General features: G+C 41.8%; 1 long non-coding RNA gene across 2 annotated transcripts; it reads left to right on the top strand.

Annotated features, from left to right (window-relative positions):
• The first annotated feature begins 497 nt into the window (after positions 1-497).
• Positions 498-22,038, top strand: LOC142784060 (uncharacterized). 2 transcript variants are annotated; one of them, XR_012888587.1, is made up of 5 exons: positions 498-666; positions 2,307-5,759; positions 7,329-7,433; positions 19,447-19,983; positions 20,443-22,038. It is a non-coding gene; the product is annotated as an uncharacterized LOC142784060 (long non-coding RNA). The 2 variants fall into 2 exon arrangements; XR_012888588.1 differs by lacking the exon at positions 7,329-7,433.
• The last annotated feature ends 1,342 nt before the right edge of the window (positions 22,039-23,380 follow it).

Raw genomic sequence — 23,380 nt, 5'->3', positions numbered from 1 at the left:
AGAATAAGTATGTTAACCATGCACAAGCAACTTATGCGTGCCCTTGTATATTGGTAATTATTGCGTCTTTCCGGTAACTTGTCACGCCCGGCCTTGTGAAAGACATGCAAAGATGCAAACCTCTCATGTTTCTCTGCTGGTTTGCAAATGAGAAGAGTGGCATTATTAATTCACCTTCGAAATACAATACTTCATTTTGTGCTACAACTTATTACAAGTAGTAAAGAAATCGGCACTGTTTCATAATTATCAATGTTTCGTGATTCGAACGCTTCGAGCACCCCATTCTCTTCAAGAGGGTGCAGCTACAAAAGCAGACGACACCATAAAAGCCAAAAGTCGTAAAAGCTCAAAGCAGACGAAGCCATTCATAGCCTCTTGGGCCTATTGGCGTACGCCATTTCTAGCATGCCCCTCTTCCCGCCGAGTCTCTGGTGCTGCGTTTTTTGTTTTATCAGTTGTTTTTTTTATTTTTAATCATGTATGCGTACGTCGCCCATAAAGATGGCGCAAAAGCCGTCGTGGCGGCCTCACTGATACGCGGTTTGAGGCCGTCGTCTGAAACGGACCTCGCCTTAGGCAAGAATAAAATGATTTATTGGAGAGAAAAGCGGGAAGTCGGCGAGCTCGAAGATTACTTTCCTGGCGATTTCGTGGAATTAGCAGGTGAGAAGCGTGCAGCTTGCTGTAAAGCGTGGCTGTTCATTACTGCTTGTATGTTTATTTTTTGTTTACCGTCTCTTCGTGCATTGAGTTATAGCGGTCCTTTGCGACTGTACCGGCTACTTGTGTGGTGCAAGTTGTGTTCGCGGATTCTTGGTTCCTGCGCTAACGCCTTGTGCAATAGAAGCGTACGAAGTTGAGTTTGTTAGTACAGATTCGTGGTGGAACACAGCGTAAACAATGATGACGAGAAAGCCCTAACTGGGCTAGCGCAAATAGGCAGTGCTAGTCTTAAAGGCCTTTTATTTAAACTCTCAAGGCTAGTGGCGTATACCTGTGCCCAATAGAAGTTGGGCAATCGTAGATCATTGTTATGCTAGTAAGCTCGGAGGACAAAGCGCGGACTGGTCAGTCAGATATTTTTTCTGTATTTTGTGAATTATAGATTTATGTATACCACCTTTGTCTAACCCATTGTGCAGTCGTATTGCGGGGGTTATGAAATGCACCTTACCTTTAATAGATTTCTGTATATCACTTTTGTCTAACCCATTGTGCAGTCGTATCGCGTGGGCTTTCAAATGCACCTTACCGCTAACCGGGCCTTGCTACTTACAGGTATGCTTTAATTCGAACGTAACCACGCATTTTCAACACCATCGTTCTCTTTACGGCCTAAAATGTTGTTGTTTTTGGGCATGATGTCGCAGTGAGCTATCAGTGCCAAGTTGCGTGCAAGGTATACACCAAACACATAGGCATAATTACATGCTCCACAGTTGCAAAGTAAATTTATGAAGTGCATGTCGAAGCTAAGCTGCCTTTCAAACCAAATAATTTTCTCTTATGACAATCAAGGCAGTTGAAGTAAATGCACCTAAACCACACATTAGAAAGAACTTTACTCTCTCGTATTGTTATTCTCTTCCTTCTTGATATATACTGGATTGATTAAAATTTCTGTAAGGAAGTAATACACGAAAGAAAACATATGAAAAAGGGTTCCTTTGTAGCAATATTATTCAGATGCCATATTCAAACAGGCTGTAGGGCAACAAGTTCAGTAGCATGTAAAAATACTTTGTTGTGTGCATATTCCTGGTGTGCTAAGTTCCTTACATTGTGGATATGACCATCACAAATAAAGCACAGGGGTCTGACAGAGAGGTATGGATTTAGTGCAACATGAAACAAAATGCAGGTCACTTCATTCTGCCGGTCTCACTTCTTGCCTTTGTCTCTATTGTTAGACAACTTGGCAAGTAGGTAAATGGTCATATCGATAGAAATGTTGGTGAGAACCACTAAGAGCACTTCAGCTTCTCTATGATTTGTAGGGAAACTGTGCTTGTGTGTATGCTTAAAAGTTGGAATATTTGTGCACTGCCCAACAGTTAAATTTGCCTTTACACTTGTTTAATAAAAAGTCCATAATCCACAATTGTACTGCATAGGGGCCCTTGCCAATTATTTTTAAACTATCCATCTTTGTGCCTGAGTGTGATTTGGCATGTCATAATTATTCAGATTTTGGCTACTTATGTGTCATCATTACATTGGTATTGTACATTAATTTGCCTGAAACAACTGCACATGACCTCATCACTTCCTCTCTGAGAAACTTCATTGAACTATTGTTACAGAGTCCAAAGAGGACATAGCCCGGAAGCCGTTGAGAAGGCGTATGCGATTTCCAGAGCACGTTTTTGATGACGTCCTCAAAGCTTCGCCTTCTCGGGTAACTAAATTTTGTTTTCTTTCTGGCAACTCTGATGAAATGTATTGTACCTCGTTTTAGACCCGTAAGTTGACCTAAAAAAACTCGATCATCATGTTAGGTCTATTAGAAAGATTCTTCAAAGCTTCTTGCATAGCTATTGCAGCCATGACGGCATGCCGGGAAATTCCTGTGCACTGCCTTACGATCACATGCACTAAAAGTAAGCCGTGTCTTGTAAGGAGGAAAGAGAACAAAAGTGCTTGAGGGCATGACGCACAATGAAAAAGCGTAACTTCTTGCCCCCTTGTCAACCTCACTTCTTTCCTACATTGCTTTCGGCATGCTCGCTTGCACAGTTTTCTGAACTGATGATCGTTCAAGTAGTATTTAGTGATATTCAATCCGAAGGAAATAAGGTATTTAAAAGAATATGTTATAAAATATTTCGTATACCAAAAATTTAGGGATTTCGCAAGTGCTCAATACATTCAACAATTCATTATATGTGGCTTGGACTACATCACAACATATGTTGTATATGTGTTAAAATAATTGAAATAATTTCGAGCAAGCACATGTTCATAGTCAAGAATGTGGGCATGTCGAGGCAGTACTCTACAGCCACGCAGAGTTGTCATGCAGTCTGATTTTGCAGGGAGAGCCGAACCAAAAAGAAAAAAAGAGAAAAGAATGGAGGCAGCGAAACGAAAGGAAATGGTGGCCTTGTCCGAATTGCCTGCAGTGGAAGGTGGCCACGAAGAAAAAAACAACAAGATGGCCAGGCTTGAGCAAGAAATTGTATCCTTAAGAAGGAAACTTGCTAATGAAAAAAAAAAACAAAATCGGGAGTTGCGAGAGGTTGTGGTCAAAGGGATGAGTAAGCATTTGTGCAGGGTTTGTATAGGAAATTGGAGCACCTTGCAAACCCTTCAGTTTGAAAGTTTCATTTTTAAGGCTTCTAAAGGTGATGAAAACACTTGATTTTGGGACCAGTGCAGACAGGTCCACAGTGCAATCCGTTATCTGTTGTAGGTTAGCATTATTACAGCAAGCTTCCCCCTTCAGAATTAATACACCTGTGCGAGTTTAGTTGTACTCTGTTTATGCTTTCTACTATCGTTAATTTCACTCTCATTTATTATGTCATCATGTCTTGCATCCACTGTTTCTACTTATCTCCTTACGACATCACTTATGCCTTTTGCATTTATGCTTCTTTTGCCTGCCGGCCTAGGTTGATTACCCTTCTATTTGTATACCCTCTCTCTTCCCTGTCTTAACGAGTAGTGCATGTGGTTAGTACAATGTACGAGCGGCGCTTGCTTATCCTTCCTAACAATGCTCCCACAAGAACACTACTTTTTATTTGCATGACAGGTTACACTGATAGTCAACTTTCTTGGTAGCCCTGTTCTCATAATCACTGCATTTGTTCTCCCTGTCTTTGGATTTCGGTTGCATGTCATGTATCTTGTGGCTCTACCTGACCTGTGTTGCCTGGAGCACATGTGTGAGAATCAATGTTCAGTACTCCTAAACAGACTTCACCAGAGCAGGCATGGATTAGCTGCAAAAGCGATGCGGTAGATTTTGGTTGTCTATTATAATTTCGGATTTAAAGGGTTGTAAAACCTTTTTATTGTTTTCAGAAGCTTCCCTATGTGCCAAAGTAATTTGGGCTTTGTGTTAAAGTCTATAAGTGTAGTAAATTTAGTGATAATTTGAAACGTTGTAAAAATTTATTGTTTGGTACCGTAGGGGACAGGGTAAAAAAATGTATTTTTGAAAAATCATTTGTTTTCTTTCCAATATTTGAAATATGGAGCCTTTTCTGAACTCTAATCGGTCATTTGTCTTAGCACAACTTTTTCTCTCTAAATATGACAATATTTCACAACATGGGTGGAGGCCTGCCATGCCCGCAATCTTACGTAGTGAGGGATTCTTTGCAGTTCAAACATTAGGGCTCTATGGAGAAGTTACAGTTAGCAAGCTGGAGTGCATTTGGCACATTGAGAAAAAAATGGGTGCGGAACTGCGAAAACGCAAGAAAACAAACGCATAATACAGAAATACATATCTAGTCGGAGACTTTCTTAGTGGTGTCATCATTGGAAAGCACCAAAACTATTGTCGTTAAGTCATTAAAAGAAATAGAGCCAGTTTAGAAGACACGTGAAAAGCTGTCCGGTTCACATATTTTTCCGTGGCTTCAAAAATATCAATCACTGACACGGCCTTATCGAACGACGCCGAAACTTAGTGTTAACTCAACAAAGCGCAGTTGAATGGTCAACCATTTGTTGATAAAGAACACCTTCCAGCATCTGTATTCAAGCTGTTAAGCCAAATTATTTGGAGCTAGCTCATTCAGAATACTTGCTCAATGCATCTATCTGAAAACTTAAAACCATAACGATTCAGTGGATCGTCGTTTGAGAGTGGGCTCCAAAAAACATTTTCCTCGGGCATCAAACACTGTAAATATACACCCTTCAGGCTGTACGTGTTCACTTTTAATTATGGCAATATAGCCCATGTCAATGTGTTGAACTATTTTAGGATTTCACCAGGGCAGTGCAAAACGTAGGACCCACGCACCCTTGAACTGCATTGACAGCACTGTGCTGACAACACGACTGTATACCAGGTGACAAGTGAAGGTAGCCAGCGAAGACGTTTCAACACAAAAAGAAAAAAAAATATATTGGTGATGCGTATCTGATTTATGCCTATTGAACGGGTCCGTCAATTTGCTGTTACTCGTTGTATACTATTGAAATAATGTAGATTTCCAACTTTATATGCGATTATCTCAATACATGCTTTTTTCGTACTTAAGTTCCTTTTTCGCAACAACCACCGTATCTATAATCCTAGATTTCAGCTAGTATTCAGGTAACGTAAAAGGGAATATGCAGAAGCAAAATAATTGTTGTATGAAAAGTGCTCTTGTGCAATGCGACATCTAATAGCTATTGTGTGATAGCGAGGCACCTGTAGCAAAAATTTACCAAAAGTTAGCATTACAATTTCAGTGATAAATTTGGTTTTGTAAAAATAAGAATGGCTCAATAATACAATGATAGTAAAATAATTACTCCAGCTGTTACGGTTATGGAGAAAAAAGTACATAAATTTCGCCTCAACTACATGGCAGATACAGGGCTTACCCTGTTCCCTCAAGTCCCTGAGAAACGTTTGACAGGGCCATGAAGTTCCATGAATATCCTTCAATTTTCTCTTTCCAAACCTTTATGAACCCTGCGTATGTGCAGGAATGATGTTATCTTACTTATGTTTATGAAATATTTATGCAGAAAAATTGCTGGAGAAATGCTGCTGCAGCCATCGGGCGGCCAGTCAGCTTCAAGAGGTATGTGCACTTTCAGTAATTCTGAAATGGCGTTCAAGATCATTGAAAAGTCTGCTTTTTGCATGTGTTGAGACGAAAGGATGAAGCATTAATTACCTGGAAAAGTTACTTACCAGGACCTCAAAAAATGCGTGTTCAAACAGACTTTTCTTAAAGGGCCACTCAACAGGCGTAGACTTTTTTTACAACCCCCAAACAATCTTGGTAATTCGTGGAGTAGACCGCAGTGATCACGTTTTCTGAGTATTACAGAGCGGCGTGCCGCGCCCAGCCTTCATTTTGAAAAACAATTCCCGCCGTCTTTTTCAATGCCTCACCAATATCCTTGCACGCACAGTAACGATAACTCGGCTATCAGCGATGTGACGCAGCATGCAGCTCGTTAATTGGTCTAAACCAGGTCTCAACAAACAGTAGTAAAATCAACGAAAATTCCTGTTCCCACCCACAGCATAGACAGAGATATTTAATCATATGAGTTGCAAAACTCCACGTAGGCTCCATGAAACGTAACCGGGACACTTCCCCGACCCAGTCTTTGAGAGTAAGCAAATTGTCGCGCCACCTTTTGACAGGCACACCCACTATTAAGCGCATTATTTGTGCTTTGTGTTGCTGCTCCCAGATGTCATGTCCGGGTTTCGGAACGCAGTTTTGCTGCAAATAGTTGTCAGCTGCAAATCGAGTGCCTGGGCTAGCTGCGGAGATGTATCAGCACCGGGTAAACGGAAAACAACCAGGTGTCGCAGCAATTGGAAGTGCATTGGGACTGATCGAGTTAGCTGATGACGTAAATCGCTGACGGGTTGTCGCAATGCCGAAGTGGGCGGAGTTACGACGGACCACGTCTTCCCCTTCCTCTGAAGGAGACGGGTGGCGAGACTACACGAAAATTTTAAACCAGCTGAAGGCGATGTTCTAGCCCCTGTAACTTCCTTAATACAGCACGTATTCACAAAATTCTTGCAGCAGCATGTTCACGAAGTAAAAGCGCACATATTTCTCTTTACAACTTTTGGACCTTGGGGTTGTTCACTAGCCCTATAAAGGGAGCTTTCACACCCACTGATTTTCATTTTATTGCACGTAAATCTGCAGTGAATGTGCCAAAGGAATTGGACATACTAGTTCTGCAGGACAGGTGTACTGTGCATCTGCACACAGTGAAGCAACTCAGCCCATTGACATTAAATTGGCCTAAAAGGAAACAAATGACACTCTTGCACCACAACTTTGGGTTACTTGCTATGCTTCTCATGGTCATGATCACCTACTTGGTGGTCGTGTGCTGGTGAGGCCACGTATGGAGAGTCGGTCGCTGCTTTGTGTGTTAACGTGGCCAGCTCTATTTACAAACCACTCTCGGTTCCGCCCCTCTGCATGCTGTTTGACTGAAACTGCAGCTGGGTGGAGTAAAATTGTCTTCAACAATAACAGCCCGATTAACAGACTGCAAGGAACATTTTCAGACTGATAATTTGGTGGATAGCTGCTCATTGTAACAGAATCAAACGAACATTTAAATTTTCATGTCAGTAGCTCTTTTAAGCTTGCAAGGCCTCATTACAGGAAATGGATTCAAATCTTGAAGCCTTGAGCTTTAGAGGGCCTTTAGATGACGAGTTTAATCTTGAAGAGGTGTGACGGACAGTGACACACAGTCTTCAAGATCAGGTATGCATCACTGGCTTTTCAAAAGTGAACCTATGCTGGGGCAAATATGCCCACAGAGCTCATACTTTTACCTTTGTCTGATTTCATGGGACTGTGGCATGATACGCACTGACATTTATAGGTGACTGTCTCCCTGCCACAGTGATAATATGCCATCACTGCAAGCACTGGCACATTCAGTGTTAGTTGCACATCAAAACCTCTGCAAGAATATGGTCCTTCAAACAGGCATTGTGGCGCAAGTGTTGTGTTTAACCAAATATGTACATGAGAATAGTGTTGGCTCGACCAACTCTTGCACATAGCAAGGTTGCTGTATTCATGAGTATGCATAGAGAAAGAAATTAAGCATAGCCCGTACTAAAGAAGTTGCTCTTGAGTGAGTTCTTGCCAGAATTTGCAGAACATATGTATTACTGCGTTTACCCCAATCTAAGCTGGCCCTGATTTTAAGTCTACCCACTAAAGTTCGAAGCCTAGGAAAAAAATTACTTCGAATGAAGGCAGAATGAAACAGCGAAGACAGCGTTCACAAAAGGAAAAGATTGATTGAAACTGAAGCAGAAAGAAAGCAGTTGGTTCGTGATGCTAAGAACTCAAGAAACATAAGCCGCTAGCCCTGTTGTATCCAAAATCAAGATGGGAGCCGACAGATGGTAACAGGTAGTGGGGTAATGGGGGTGAACAGTACATGTGCTTCAGACAGGCTGGCACGGTTTGATAGGAGGACCTATTTCTGTCAAAGGCATTTTGTCATCCTTGGCGTGTTAGCTTCAAGGGGATTAGTTCAAGGGGATTAGTAGCAGGGGATTAGTAGCGACACAGTAGCAGACATGCACTGGTAGCGGCGAACGGATCGTCAGCCGTCGATCAACGGACAAGCGGCGAAGCGCGTCTGCATTTATACATTTACCATCGAATGTTCTAGCGTTATCGCTAGCAGTGATGTAGGCTCCAGAATAATCTGTATGTACTGTTTGGTGTATTGTTTGGTGTACTGTTGGTGCTCATATACAACGGTATTTTTCACCAGGCACTATATGCAAATGCTGCCTTTAACATAAATATATAAGCTTCTAATCGAACAAGTTCTTATGTGTGGTATGTGTTAAATTCGCTCATTTGACTGAGTTCTTGCTTTCCTATTTTTTTTATTCTTCAGTGGTACTTGCAATAAATGATTGTGTTTGACATTTATATATTTATTTGCGCCAACTGTGAACATTCATGGCAGTGACATTCAGAAGAATTGCATTGTTCGTGCAAACAAAATTTTATTGAAAGAGCTAATATGTCTTGCTTACGCTGCTAGACGTAAATTTAAATGTATCTTCCAGACGCGAGTTAGTGCATGTTGTATGCGTCACTGAATAAGTCTGGTTGTTTAAGCTCAACATGCGTATATATGTACGTTTCTTAGACCCCTATCACGCAACAAATATAATGTAATTTACAGGAAACACCATTGGTTTCTCATGTCATTAAATGAAAACATATCCTGTCGAATGATTTTATGAAATATATTTGCATTCGATTTTGGACCAAATGCATAGTGCCTATGTCAGGGACCAGCAGAGGCATGGCTGTTAACTTCTATAACGTAACTTTTATAATTCGTAAATACCTTAGGCTATATTAGATCATCTTATTGGTGGTTTTATTTCGAGAGAGATCGAGGTTTCTAAAAAAAGCTACTACGCCCTGCCATAGTGGCTAAGATACTCGGCTGCTGAACCGCAGGTCGCGGGATCGAATCCTGGCTGCGGCGGCTGCATTTCTGATGGAGTCGAAAATGATATGGGCCCGTGTGCTCAAATTTGGGTGCATGTTAAAGAACCCCAGGTAGTCCATTTCCGAAGCCCTCCACCACGCCGTCTCTCATAATGGTTTTGGGACGTTAAACCCCACATATCGATCAAAAGAAAGCTACTACAGTTGCTTACGCCTGTGACAACTTTTTTGTGTTCTTGTGTCGTGAGTGGTAATAGTTTGATTGCTTAAGTTGTGGAAATTGAGCTAGTGGCTACATGAAATTGCTGCCGGTCTCATTTCTGCAGCCGGGGGTTGGTTGTTGGCCATGCAGAGGCAGCACCACGATTACTTTACCAGGGGGGCACCCATGATAAGTGAGTTATTTCAGGGAGTAGGGAGATGGAAAACTTAGCCATTCTCTGTGTTCCTTCTTGGGGGGGGGGGCAACAGGGTGGGGGGAGGCACATAAAAATTTTGGGAAGGCTCCAGCCCCCATTCCCACCCCCAGTTGGCATATGTTCCTTTTAAACTAGTGTCTCAACTGTTCACCCCTGCCCACGTTCCTTTTCAACCTCGTTTCTCTCGTGAAGCTGTGGCAAGTTGTGTATAGCTGTATTTATAATGTAGGAGCACATTCTATCAATTAAAATTATTTTAGGCTACATGCAATTAGTTTTCATAGATTTTCATTTCTTTTGTCGGTGCTCAGGAGGGCTAAGCTCATGGCCGATATTTTAAAATGACATTTCTCTTTGCCAATATTAATGAGAACAGTTTCATTAGTATTGACAAGTTCATTCGCATTGAATTTAGTTCTCATTAATATGGTTTCTACCAAAAAAACGAGCCCTTGAAGTTATGCTTTTTTTGCTTGATTTGTTACCGTGTGACAGCATGCTAATAAAATGACCGTTTTTGTCATTCGTTGTGAATGACACATTTTTCTTATAACAGAGTTTAGCACTTGATCATCTGCAGAAGTTGTAATCATTCTGGATAAGGGTAAACAGCAGTGACTGACAACACAGACTAGCCTGTGTTATTCTTTTGTACTGTATCTGTCACTATGCATTCATTCATAACTATACAGAGCTTGGATTTCCTGCTGAATATGTGACAAAAAATGTAGATGTTCCACATTTTCGCAACAATCCATATGCCTTTCATACACTATTGCACATTTTGTAAGCCCCTTAAAAATTGTATATTTCCGTAAGACCTTACGTTCCGCATTTTCCTTATGGAAACTTCTGTACACTCCATACACTTTCCTTAGCCTTCCATATCTTCCATAATGAACTCTCCGTGTGCTCCATAAATTTATTTATCGTTCCATATTTTCCAAAAAACTCACTCCGTCCACGCCATAAAACTTCCTTATCCTTCCATATACTCCATAAAAATGCTTTCCTTATATGCCATACATTTTCTTTATCTTTTCGTATACGCCATACAATATCCTTATCCTTTCATATCCTCCATGAGAAGCTTTCCGTATATGCCATACAACTTTCGTATATTTCCATAAAACTCCATATTATTTCCGTATCTAGCATAAGGAAATGTTACGAAGTCCATATATTTTCCGTAAGATTTCATACGGAGCGTTTCAGTAGGGATATTGCTACTTCAGCTATGTGAAGGGCTATATATATATTTGTCACGACAACAATACATGCAGCAAAACACACCACATTCAGACTTCTATTTGCCTTTGGGGATATAAATATATTTTTTTTTTCCGGATAAACTTAGCCTACAAATGACAAGCTTGGCAAAAAAGTACACGTATATTGCCACTTGTGTTTTATTTAGAAAAATCGGGTTTCACTCACAAATACATTAAGCAACACTCTTCAAAAGGGTAGCAACAGTGTTTGAGAAGATCCGCAACAACTTGAGATTGCACTGTTAAGTTTGTGGACAGGACGCGAATAGTCTAGTGCTTACACAGCCACCAGCAATAACCCCATATTTTCAATAGCACTTGCATAAAAGCACGTGCACTGCACTGATTCTCAAATTATTGACGGCAGACGGACTGTTTACGCAATTCAGAGCAGACTCGGTATTGTATGTAGTTTCACTTTGCGTTCCTCAGGCGAAGGTTCGCTGAAGTAAAAGTTTGGCTTCCATTCCGCCGACTACTGCAGTCTTCAACATCATGACCACATGACAATATGAGTCTTGATGTCTCTCCAAGAGATGCTTACATCTATAAATCCAGAAAGTTGAAATTTCATTTTTTGATGTGCAGATGTACCCCTGCAAAATTGTAAGCTGTAGTACTAACAGCTATTTTTTTGTTTTATTGTGAATCCATTTAGTGAAGCGGAGCATTATACAAGTGCCACTGTTAATTGAGACGTTATGACAAAGCCCAATGATCCTTCGAGCGGCTTTCATCCCAAGCTGTCTAGCATGGTGTAAGAGCGAAGGTTTTGATACAAACGTCAAAATGAAGCAATGGCGTACTGCTCCCAACGGCTTGCTTATGGTCCCCCATTTTCTCGTATTAACAATGGGATGTGAGGAGCTCTTATAAAACTGCACAGCAGAAGTTCAGAACATCATTACTGTTAAAGAACTGATGCAACGCTAATGTCTTAACAGTTAACTGAAATGAAACACAGTTCATTGTCTTTCATTCTAGTCATAACGCTCTTTCACCTACCCCCACTGTTACTATCAACAGCCACCGACATCTTTGTGCCACTAGGTTCACATTCTTGGGAGTACTCCTAAATGCTCATCTAAAGTACTATCATCACATTTCACTTATAAGACAGAGGATAACTTCTGGTATCAGAACATTTTTCAAAGCATGACCATTTTTCAACTTTGGTTATACTACGTGTTTATCCACAATCATATTACTTACTGCATCGTGTCATGGGCGAACACTTATTCATCTCATATCCATCCACTTCAACGTCTTCAAAACCAAGCTGCTCGCATTCTAACATTCAGTACTCTATTCACCAGTGTGTACCAACTTTTTCAGCAACATAGTGTACTAACAGTATGCAGTTTATTCAAATATTCACTACATATTCTTGTATTTAGGTGTCTTAACAATTTCGTAACAGCCAATGCTTTGGAGAAATTTTAATTGGTAAAAGCTAATCCTACCAGGTTCAACTCTAACCACAATTTTTACTACCACCTATAAACACTAACTACGGCAAGCACACTACCATATTTGCTGTCATACATTTTTAGAATTCAATACCACTACGCACTAATTGATTCTCATCAAACACTTTTTAAATGAACTTCAATATCTCATTTCACAATCATAACTGATCTGTATTTATATATTGGTATTCTCTTACATTTTGAGCTAATACTGTAGAAGTTATCTTTACATTTATCACTCAAGTAGATTTCAGTTGTCTAGAGTATCAATAATTGAAGTCCATTTTGTTGAAGATTCTGCTGCCATTAATTTCTTCATAGCCATGTATAATTAGTGAACGTTGTTTGTTACCATTTCCACTGTAGTTTATATTACAAGTTTGCCGTGTTTTTATTCCTATAGAAAGCATATCAATACGAGGATTATAAACGTGCTAGAAATTAAAGTCATTGCGCAGTGAGTACACCCAGCACTCGAAAATTTTAGGTGGGTTCGAATTTGCTTATACCTCTCATCACGGACAGTACTCTGGTGTAGCTGTGCTTGTAGATTACTTAACAGGACAGATTTTGCTTGTTCAAAGATGAGTGAAAGCAAAAAAATTCAGCACTACATACTTTATTTGAATTTTTTTGTTCAATATAAATATGAAGTCTCTATAGGAGCTCGTTTTCTCTGGCAATTCGTGGGTGCATTTTACATTTTGTATTGTTAGCAAATTTTATGTCGCACAACAGTTTCTTGTCAAGCAGAATGAGGAATCATGTGTGCTAAACGCCTTAAGAAAATGCCCACAAAGGCAGGTGCTGTCCTCATTGCAGTGCTTCTCCACATTGAGCGGAGCAGCAGTACCCGGCAGCATTTCAGCTCGGGTAACTGATCCACATTGCTTCGGGGGCCAGCCTCCAAGTGTGGGAGGAGAGAACAAAATCGTTTCAAATTCTGTGTTTGGCAGCCTGCTTTCTAGCGACATTTTTACTTGTTGCTTAAAACAGTTGCATGAGAAGAAGTCTGCGTTTTTAGGTGTGTCAACATCACAGAGATGGGATAACATCGAATACAATAACCGACCACTGCACAAGCGGCTAAAGCAAAGACTGAACTCAAAGAATGGAAGCATAGGGAGGTTTTCATCGTTAAAAATTGTGTGACGTGATCTTGTACTTAATCTACTATACTGCTCTACCATTCAAGCTGAATACAGATGAATCACAATACTGAATAGGAGTGATACTCCGATAACGAGATGAAAGTCTGCTATGTAGATGATAACTTTGTGTGTTTGACTACCGCAGCTACACGCTTAAAGAAGCGGAAGTGAATTGTACGACAACTAAAAAATAAGCACCAACCGTGCTAAAAGCACCCAGAAGCCTCAACCAAAGATGGTGCTGCATTATTCATATCGAGAATCCCAGTTGCTGATGTGTAAAACAGTAGACGCTGTGAATCTTTGAGACGAAACTGAAGCTCTAAAGCTGACACAAGCAGGATAGATCGCAGTGCCACCTATTTTAATTCAAAAAGTATTGAGTCTTTTTCTCAACCACTGTCGTTTGAGGCGTCATGATGGTATGCGGTGGACGTACATGAAGCTAACAAAGCAGTTCACATGATCCGGCATAAAAGAAGACACAACAAGGTAAGTACAATCATATCAAGAGTGCCATATAATAAGGTAGAATTTTGGCAGATGATTCAAGAAATGGTATAATCAAAATCCTTTTCTGCATCATTGGAAGCCATACAGATGAAATTCGAAAAATATTGTAAAAAAATCGAAAGGTTATGGATTTAAAAGATTGGTGGCAGCAAAAGCAGAAAAAGGGATACCAACAGTGTGATCTTCTTCTAAACTAAAAGATGTCTGACAAAACTCAATCAACCCAATAAATGGCAAACCAAAAGCGAATTGTACTTAGGTTGACTTCTACATGTCATTCAGCAGTTAATGGGCTAGTGAAGCAAGCTAATCAAATTAGAGCTCAGCAATTAAGCATGCGCCCAGACTTCCCGAAAAGATGAAACAGCTGCCTTTAGAAGACGTAGCTCATCATGCGTAGCCCTAAAAAGCATCTACGGAGTGCACACCACTTGTTATGCATTTTACATACTGCAGCCTCAATGAGGCTATAGCTGAAGCGGGAAAAGAAAAAAAAAACAAGAAATCAACAGTCAAGAACAGACTTTTCACTGCTTCTGCAAAACAACATATTTACCAGCCAACCTGACGGTGAGTTAAAGTGATCAGCTTGACAGAAGAAAAAAACTGAAGAGGGTTAAGCTAAGTACAGAAACAGAGGGAAAAGAAACTTCGAAAAAAAAAACAGAATACAGCTGCACTAAGAATTGAGGTTCGGAACCTGGTGCTAGTGATTAAAGAATTGCGAAACTCAGGAGCGACTCACAGAAAGCCATTCTCTTCTCTCATAGTGGCAAGCCAACAGGGACATTTAAAGAATGCCTGGTTCGTTGGCCTCAATAGCACATTCTAATTGGCCTACACAGCCAACATTTAAAGAAGAACGGCACCCCTTTTCAAAGACAAGTTTACGCGGCCATGCAAATCTTATGGATACAAAGGTGACTCTGAGCAAGTGAGAAGCAAATAAAATCGTGATAAGATAAATTATTTCGTATACTGACGTCAGGTTTCCTGTGGTACAAGAGGCAATTTTAGGGACTTCATGCTGCAATCTGGCTAGTTGTGAGGACATCAGGTACTAAATGTCCACTAAGCGTCACAAAACTATCAAAATGACTGCTTGGGGGTCGCCGATGGAGCCACAGTGCGTAGCAGCCGAGCGAGTGTCAAGAATTTTCACACAAGCACATGACAAGAAGTTCATTTTGTGTTACAATGTCAGGGCACTGTAGAAAAAGAAACTAGCTTTTAAAAGCATACTGTGATAACTTTGCAGAATGTACTCGAACTTTGCAGAAAGTTTTCTAGATCATTGAAGGCTGGGCCTTTCATTTGACGCAAGAAAATTAGAGTTTTGCTGTCAGTACCCCTTAATCATCCAGGAAGGTTTGAAAACAAGTGCTGCGGAAGTGAAGCAAGCTTAAGCAGTTGAAAAAGACTAATGACTTCTTGCGAACTGGGAGGACTGAGGTATAAAAATAAAGAAGTCAGAAATGACGACAAGAAGATTGCTGTGTTTTTGTATTATTTACAGTCTCGTTATGCACCACCTTTGAGCAACCTGTGAAATAGGCCAAGCTTTTTTTTATTCAAGAATTACCCCACACCACCCTAGGGCATTGCAGCACGAAGGTTCACAACAGAGATACAAATAGATAGTCATTTACACAACAGACTTGTTCTTCAGTGAGCTCGTTCCCTTCGGCTACACACTTCGAAAAAAAAAAGGATTCGCAAACATGCACGTCCTGGGCCGGCATTCATGATTTTGTGTTTGTGATCCTTGCACATAGAAACTTAAAAAGGTGTATTCAAATAATTATCTTTGTTTATGCCTATTTTGTTATATATTTGAAAAAAAAAACAGTTTTAGCTTTAACTTCTGTCTTCGTGAAGACAACAATTCGCAATTCAATTCTTTTTTCATCATTGTGACACTGTCCATTCTACGGTACCTCCCCAGTACGTACCTGGCTGCTCTGTTTTGGATCCCTTCTATATGAGAAATGAGGCTGGCTTCCGATGTATCCCATAGTTGGCAGGCGTACTCTAATATAATTCTGAAACATGTAGTTATTGCACTCCGTTTTAATTCAACTTCGCGACATCTTAGGTTTCGTTGAACAAAGTTCAGCGCCTGTCCACCCTTACCAACGGTCTCACTGATGGGCTCATTCTATGAGCAGTCAGCAGAAAACACGACGCCTAGGTACTTAGAGACATCAACTGCGGTAAGAACCTCCTTATTATTAAAATAGTTATTTATCATTGTTTTTTTCTTTTTAGTAAAACACATACGAATGCACTTTTTCGTGTTTATTCCCGAGTTCTACAGTTTACACCAATCATATATTCTGTTCAAGTGTCCCTGTAACGCTGTCGCATCTTCGTCGTAAAATATACTTTGGTACGCCACGCAGTCATCTGCGAACAGTCGCAAGGAGGACGTAACACCTAAATTATATGCAAGAAACAATATAGGTCCCAATACAGAGCCCTGAGGGACTCCTTAGGTGACGTTTGCGTGACTCGATTTTTCGCCATTAATAACAATGCAGTGCCTGCGCTACGATAAGCAATTTTCAATTCTTCTGACAACTCTATGTATACCTATTTGCTTTAGTTTGTAAATAAGAAGCGAATGCGTAACTGTGTCGAAAGGGTTTCGAAAATCTAAAAACATACAATCTATCTGGCCCTCAGTATCAATTTTTCTTCCTAAATCATGATAGAATTCTACAAGTTGTGTTGTGCAGGACAAGCCCTTGCGGAAACCATGCTGTAGTCTAATTAAGATATTGTTCTCGGTAAGGTCGCTCATGATGGTTGAGTAAATTAAATGTTCAATCAATTTGCATACATGTCAGGGAGACGGGCCTATAATTCTGCAAATCTTTTTTCGAGCCCCTCTATGATTTAGCACAACATGGGCTATCTTCAAGTCGCATGGCAATTCACTAGCACGAAGCTATTGCGTAAAGATAACGAAAAGATAAAGGGAGACGGTCGCAGCGCAGTGCTTTAACACGCGAGGTGAAATACCATCAGGGCCAACTGCCTTGGTTTCGTCCGATATCTCCAGTAACTTTTTCATACCATACACGCCGAGTTCCACCTGCGTCATAGGCGACACATTGTTACCAGCTGTTGTTATTGTGTCGGGTTTCGCTGGAAGAAATTTTGAATGAAAGAAGTCATTTAGATATGTTGCCTTTGCTTCGTCGTTCGTTACGATTTGGTTATTGCAAATGATTTCTAGACTGCACAGGTCAGTTGATCCACACCTCTTTAAATACTCTCAAAAAGCCTTAGGATTGGTTTTCAACCTTTCATTAAGTCTCTTGAAATAATTTTCTTTTGCGATCTTAGTTGTTAGCTTGCAATCAAGCGTTATTTGGGCCAATCTCTCATAATCAGCCTTGCTATTCGTTTTCTTTTACTTCGCAAAAATCCGTTTTCTTTTTTGTATAATTCGTATAATGCATAATGTTACACAAGGTCTTTTCGTTTTTAAGCTTTCAAAATGTACGTGTGGCATATGTTCTTTCACAAGCTCACCCAATTTCACTTTTAACGTATTCCGCAGTTCGCGAATGTTACAGTCGTTCACAAAACATTCAAACGTTGGTAGGTATTGAAGCAGTTTTTGGTTGATACCTTCATAATTTCCTTAATCATAAAAGAATATGTTTCTCTTTTCACAAAAACTGAATCGTTGAATTTTGGTGTCGACGGTCGCAACAACACCCGAATGCGTGCTAATTTATGGCACGATTGCCATAGAGCTTACTACATTAGGTGCGCTTGAAAACAACAAATCTAGAATATTACCTCCACGTGTTGGTTCTCTTACGTACTGTACTAGACCATATGTGTCTACAACCTTTTTCATTTCAGAGTTCACAGCACAACAAGCAACAATGTCACAATAATCATCCTGCCAACACAAGTCCGGCAGATTAATATCACCACCGAAGAATATAATTTCACCAGACACTTCTGAGATAATCTTAGACAAGGCACAAACTACGCTCGGATCAGTGTTCGGCGCACGATAAAACGAGCCCACAATCAAACTAGAGTTATTAGGCAACACGAGTTTGCACGACACTCTTTCGATAGCGTGGCAGACATCTAGAGCACTAGACTCCAGTGTCGTATGAACAAGAAGGGAAACGCCCCCTCCGATGTTCGGCCGATCCTCACGATAAACCACGTAGTCTTGTGGAAACACCTCACTATCTCTAACAGCTGGTTCGAGCCAAGATTCAGTGCCCATTACAATATCTGCTTCCACTAATTCTATCAATCCAGCAAGCTAGTCTACTTTATTTGTTACACTTCTGCAATTAACTACTAAGACAACAATATATTTGTGTTCTTGAGCTGCACTCTTATTTATTGGTCATGGTTTCAAAAACGGGACAACCTCATCCTTATTTTTGTCTCAGTGAAACGCCCTACCATTCACGATGAGCTTATCAAAACTCAGTTTAACCTAAATATTTATCGGCCTTGTTAACTTTAGGATATTGTCATAGCTTTTTTTCTGATAGCACGCGTTTCAGATGAGTAATCTTCGTCGATACCATACGTGCTGTCTTCAAAATTTCTGGCGTTTGACAGAATTATTTGCTTTTTTTAAAAGATGAAAGACTTACAATGATTGGCCGTTTCGTTTTGCTGTCATAACGTCCCACGCGATGTGCCCTTTCAAGAAAATTAAGCTCAATGGTCAGATAAAATTTACATATATCATTAATCAGTTGCTCTGATTTGTCCCAAGTTCCAAACTGATCATTATTCTCTACACTGTAGAATACAATGTTTTTTCTACGGCTTCGGTTCTATAAATGCACAACCTTCAGTTTTAGTTTTTTATTTTATCTAACAGATATTTAATCACATGGGCTTGATCAGAGACCAATTTATTCACCTCTAGCAATCGTCGTTGAGTGTCATCTGAGTTTTTGCTCATTTCTGTAATTGAAGTTTCATGTTTCTTAAATCTTGAATCGTTAGAGTAAAGTTTACTCAAAAAGGTAGTTTTGCCATCATGGATGTTTTTCAGCAAGGTATGCGTGTCACGAGGGTCACAATTTGGCTCCACGTCACCTGATAGCAACAACAACAACAACGCAATATACAGCATTCTGCTTAAGAAAAAAAAACAATTTTCCACCCCTTCCATACACCCGCTTGTAACAAGGCAACGTCACCCTTGCCAAAGTGAATGGAGCCGGCACAAATAGTAGAAATTCACGAGTCGTAAACGGACAGTTTCTACTAACCTGCACAAGCAGCAAAAGCATCAGTCTCATGTCGGCGAAGGTGCCGGCTCCAAATCCCACAGTGGCAAAGTGTTGCTCACTAAAGTAGCCTTCTTGGTCATCACGTGGCTCATCACGTGGTTCCCAGTCAGCGAAACGAGGCGGTACGATGCTTCCGATGTCCTTTCATCTGTCATGCGTGTACAGTGGCTGTCCGTTGACGTCACCGACTACTGCTGGGAGCCAGGTGATATCCGATGCTGTACACAGGGCGACCCCGGAACACAGCATCACCTATCCAACTTCGTCGAAAGTAGACTCCCGGAATGAACACCAAAGCAGCGCAGATACCTGCACAAGCAGCAAAAGCATCAGTCTCATGTCGGCGAAGGTGCCGGCTCCAAATCCCACAGTGGCAAAGTGTTGCTCACTAAAGTAGCCTTCTTGGTCATCACGTGGCTCATCACGTGGTTCCCAGTCAGCGAAACGAGGCGGTACGATGCTTCCGATGTCCTTTCATCTGTCGTGCGAGTACAGTGGCTGTCCGTTGACGTCACCGACTACTGCTGGGAGCCAGGTGATATCCGATGCTGCACACAGGGCGACCCCGGAACACAGCATCACCTATCCAACTTCGTCGAAAGTAGACTCCCGGAATGAACACCAAAACAGCGCAGATACCTGCACAAGCAGCAAAAGCGTCAGTCTCATGTCGGCGAAGGTGCCTGCTCCAAATCCCAAAAGGTTATTTATTTATTTATTTATTTATTAGAATACCCTCAGGGCCCGTAGGGCATTACAGAGGGGGTGGGTACAACATATATAACACACAAGAAAAAAAGAGAAAATAAAGAAACAAGAATCAGATGCGCAAATCAGGAAGGCAACATAAGTCAACTAAAAATGTATAAGAATTCAAGCACATACAAGACAAAGATAGATAATGAAAACTGCGTATAGTTACAAGCATTGCTGAGAAATTGCAGTCTTGAATAACAAAGGGTCTGTTATTGATACAGTGGCTGTCCGTTGACGTCACCCACTACTGCTGGGAGCCAGGTGATATCCGATGCTGCACACAGGGCGACCCCGGAACACAGCATCACCTATCCAACTTCGTCGAAAGTAGACTCCCGGAATGAACACCAAAACAGCGCAGATACCTGCACAAGCAGCATAAGCGTCAATCTCATGTCGGCGAAGGTTAGCATGCATTCAAACAAAAATGTCAACTAACTTTCCCAAGATCACCAAAATTTCAGTATGCTTTTGAACAATTCATAACAAATATGTGTAAACAGTGGAGCTTTGTACCATTTTATTAGTTACACCGTTGAGTATAATTATGGTAATAATGTCAGCACAATCCACATAAATCACACATTACCTGCCAACCTGAGGTGTAATGAGGTTTTCTATTCTTTTGAATGGAGCCAGAAGTAGCAGTGTTGCAAAGGGCACGTTTGATTTATCAGCAAGGTGCTGCAAACAGATTATAAACTATACATAAACTGATCACTCACAACCGTACAGCTAGTGCAGGATTCCCTGTTGCGTGCACTCGGCACACTATCATAATTCATTTCATAATGGTATAATTGGAAGCACAAACCAACAGGACACAAGAGAAGAGACAAACAAGCGCAGACCTAAACTCAGTACGAACTAGCCCACCTGTCAACCCTATTGCATAATTCCGTTGCCTGAAGAGGGTGCTGAAGAGGGTGCATTTTTGAACACTACGCGCAACTTAGCTGCAGCTGGTTGTTCTCGTCATTCACAAAACATTTGTCAATTATTTTACGTGTAGAGTATGCATGCTTGAACCAGTAAATATTCCGGAGTGCAGTTTTGATGTACACACTGTAGCCTTCCCCCACTAACTGCAGTGATTTACACCGTGATGCTTACTCTGGGCTCTCGATCGTAAAGATTCACACACGCCTTCACGAAAATATCTAGCAGTATTGCAGTAAAACCTCAGTAAAAGCGTGTGTACTTTTTATGATTTTATAGCTTTCAACAAATACTCCAAGCTGTGTGTTTGAGTTTAACTTTTTTGTTGTTCGATTTATTCCACAGAAGTCTATGCACGCTAAAGACACTGTGCAACAGCAGCGATTATCGTGCTCTCGCTGGGCAGCGTACTAACCGAAACTGCACCTGCCCTAGCAATGTTTGCGAGCTTGACTGCACCGAAGGTATTGTAAACAAGCATTTCCTAGCTCTAATCGGAACTACAAATAAAAAAAGAAGTTCCCGAGACCAGCATCTCGACGCCTTCCTAATCTTCACTGGATACGACTGTCCACTTCTCGGTGTCTCCTGCGGTCGTTGAAAACGGACCAACACTGCCGGTGCCAGTGAAGTGCAGCATCGATAAAAGTACGCTCATGCGTTCTTCGGCACACCTGAAGTTTCTACGCGTACATCCAGGTAATCAGAAGGTATTCTGCACAATCAAGATTACCTCAGCGAACACAGCGCGCTTATTCGGTCTTGCCTGGCAGCTGCCTGCTGCTCCCAGGCAAGACTAAATAGGCTCATTAGGCAAAACTAAGTACACTTGTAGGCAAACATGGCGCAGCCATGTTTGCTGACAAGAGGCGCTGCGCGGTGGTGAAGAAAATAATGATGATGATGATGTCACAGCAGGGCATTCCCTCGTAGTGCTTTGAACGATTTGAAGGTTTGTGAAATATAGAGATAACAACATATACTTATCTACATAAAAGACAACCCATAAGGTTGTCCTTGTGGGATGTCCAGGTTGTCAACGTGTAGGCACTATCTGGAACCAGTGGGTCTCTGGCGGGCGACACTGGGAAATACGCAACGGACGAAGATGAAAGCGCCGGGTCACTGTGGTCATAAAGACGTGCGTCCCACGATGACTTGGTGGGATCATTAGAGAGCGCAACCGGGGGTTCGAGCAGACGCGGCTGACAAAGGTACGCACAGGTGGAACCGTAAGAGCGCGCCGAAGAGGCCGAGCCAGTTATGAGGGCAAGACGGTGAGATGCATCGAAGCGGAGCCAGGATGCCAGAGTGCTGAAGCGTAACAGCCGCGGTGGCGTCTCCTACAGCGCACATGGCGCCGACATGGCTGTCAACAAGAAGCACAACCCCTCGTTCAGTTATTACGTCCTCCGCAACGACATTCTGTATCGCTGCAACATGAAGCCTGATGGCCCGGAATTTGAGCTAGTTATTCCCCGACACCTACGTGCGGCCATTCTTCAACATCTGCATGATGCTCCGACGGCAGGACACCCGGGGTTTTCACGCATTTATTGACGCGTGCGGCGACGGATCTTTTGGCCAGGCCTGTATAAATTAGTGCGCCGCTATGTCACTGCTTGCGAGCGCTGCCAGCGCTGCAAACGTCCTGTTCTCCGTACGGGCGGCCTGCTCCAACCTATCGACATTCCCACGAAACCATTCTTCGGCGTCGGTCTCGACTTGCTCGGTCCTTTCCCGACGTCCGTGTCAGGCAACAAATAGATCGCTGTCGCAACTGACTATGCGACCAGATACGCTCTAACTCATGCCTTGCCAAGTAGCTGCGCTACAGACGTCGCAGACTTTTCACTGAAAGACTTCATTCTGCGCCATGAGGCTCCACGTCAGCTTCTGACGGATCGTGGCCGCTGCTTCCTCGCAAAAGTTATCGGCGAAATCCTCCGTAGCTGCTCCACCGAACGTGATCTTACTACTGCCTACCATCCGCAGAGCAACGGTCTCACAGGTATGCTGTTCACGTACGTCTCTTCTGACCACCGTGACGGGGACGCAACGCTCCCCTACGTTACGTTTGCATACAATTTGTCAAGGCATGACACCACCGGCTATTCTCCGTTCTTTCTTCTGTACGGCCACAGCCCTGCGTTGCCATTCGACACACTCCTTCCTTCTGATACCACCGAACCAACGGCGTATGCTCAGGACGTTGCTTCTCGAGCCCACGTCGCTCGCGAAATCGCGCACAGTAGGCTCACTGCTTCTGAGGCCTCACAAAAAGTCCGCTACGATTACTGGCACCATGACGTTGACTACCTTGCTGACTCTCTGGTCCTACTTTGGACGCCGCATCGACGTGCAAGCTTGTGCGAGAAGTTTCTCCCACGATACACAGGGTCCT

Source organism: Rhipicephalus microplus, unplaced genomic scaffold, assembly GCF_043290135.1.
Source record: "Rhipicephalus microplus isolate Deutch F79 unplaced genomic scaffold, USDA_Rmic scaffold_13, whole genome shotgun sequence".
In the NCBI taxonomy this organism is placed as follows: domain Eukaryota; kingdom Metazoa; phylum Arthropoda; class Arachnida; order Ixodida; family Ixodidae; genus Rhipicephalus; species Rhipicephalus microplus.
The sequence above is the reverse complement of the archived record's forward strand: the minus strand, read 5'-3'. Positions and strand labels throughout refer to the sequence as shown.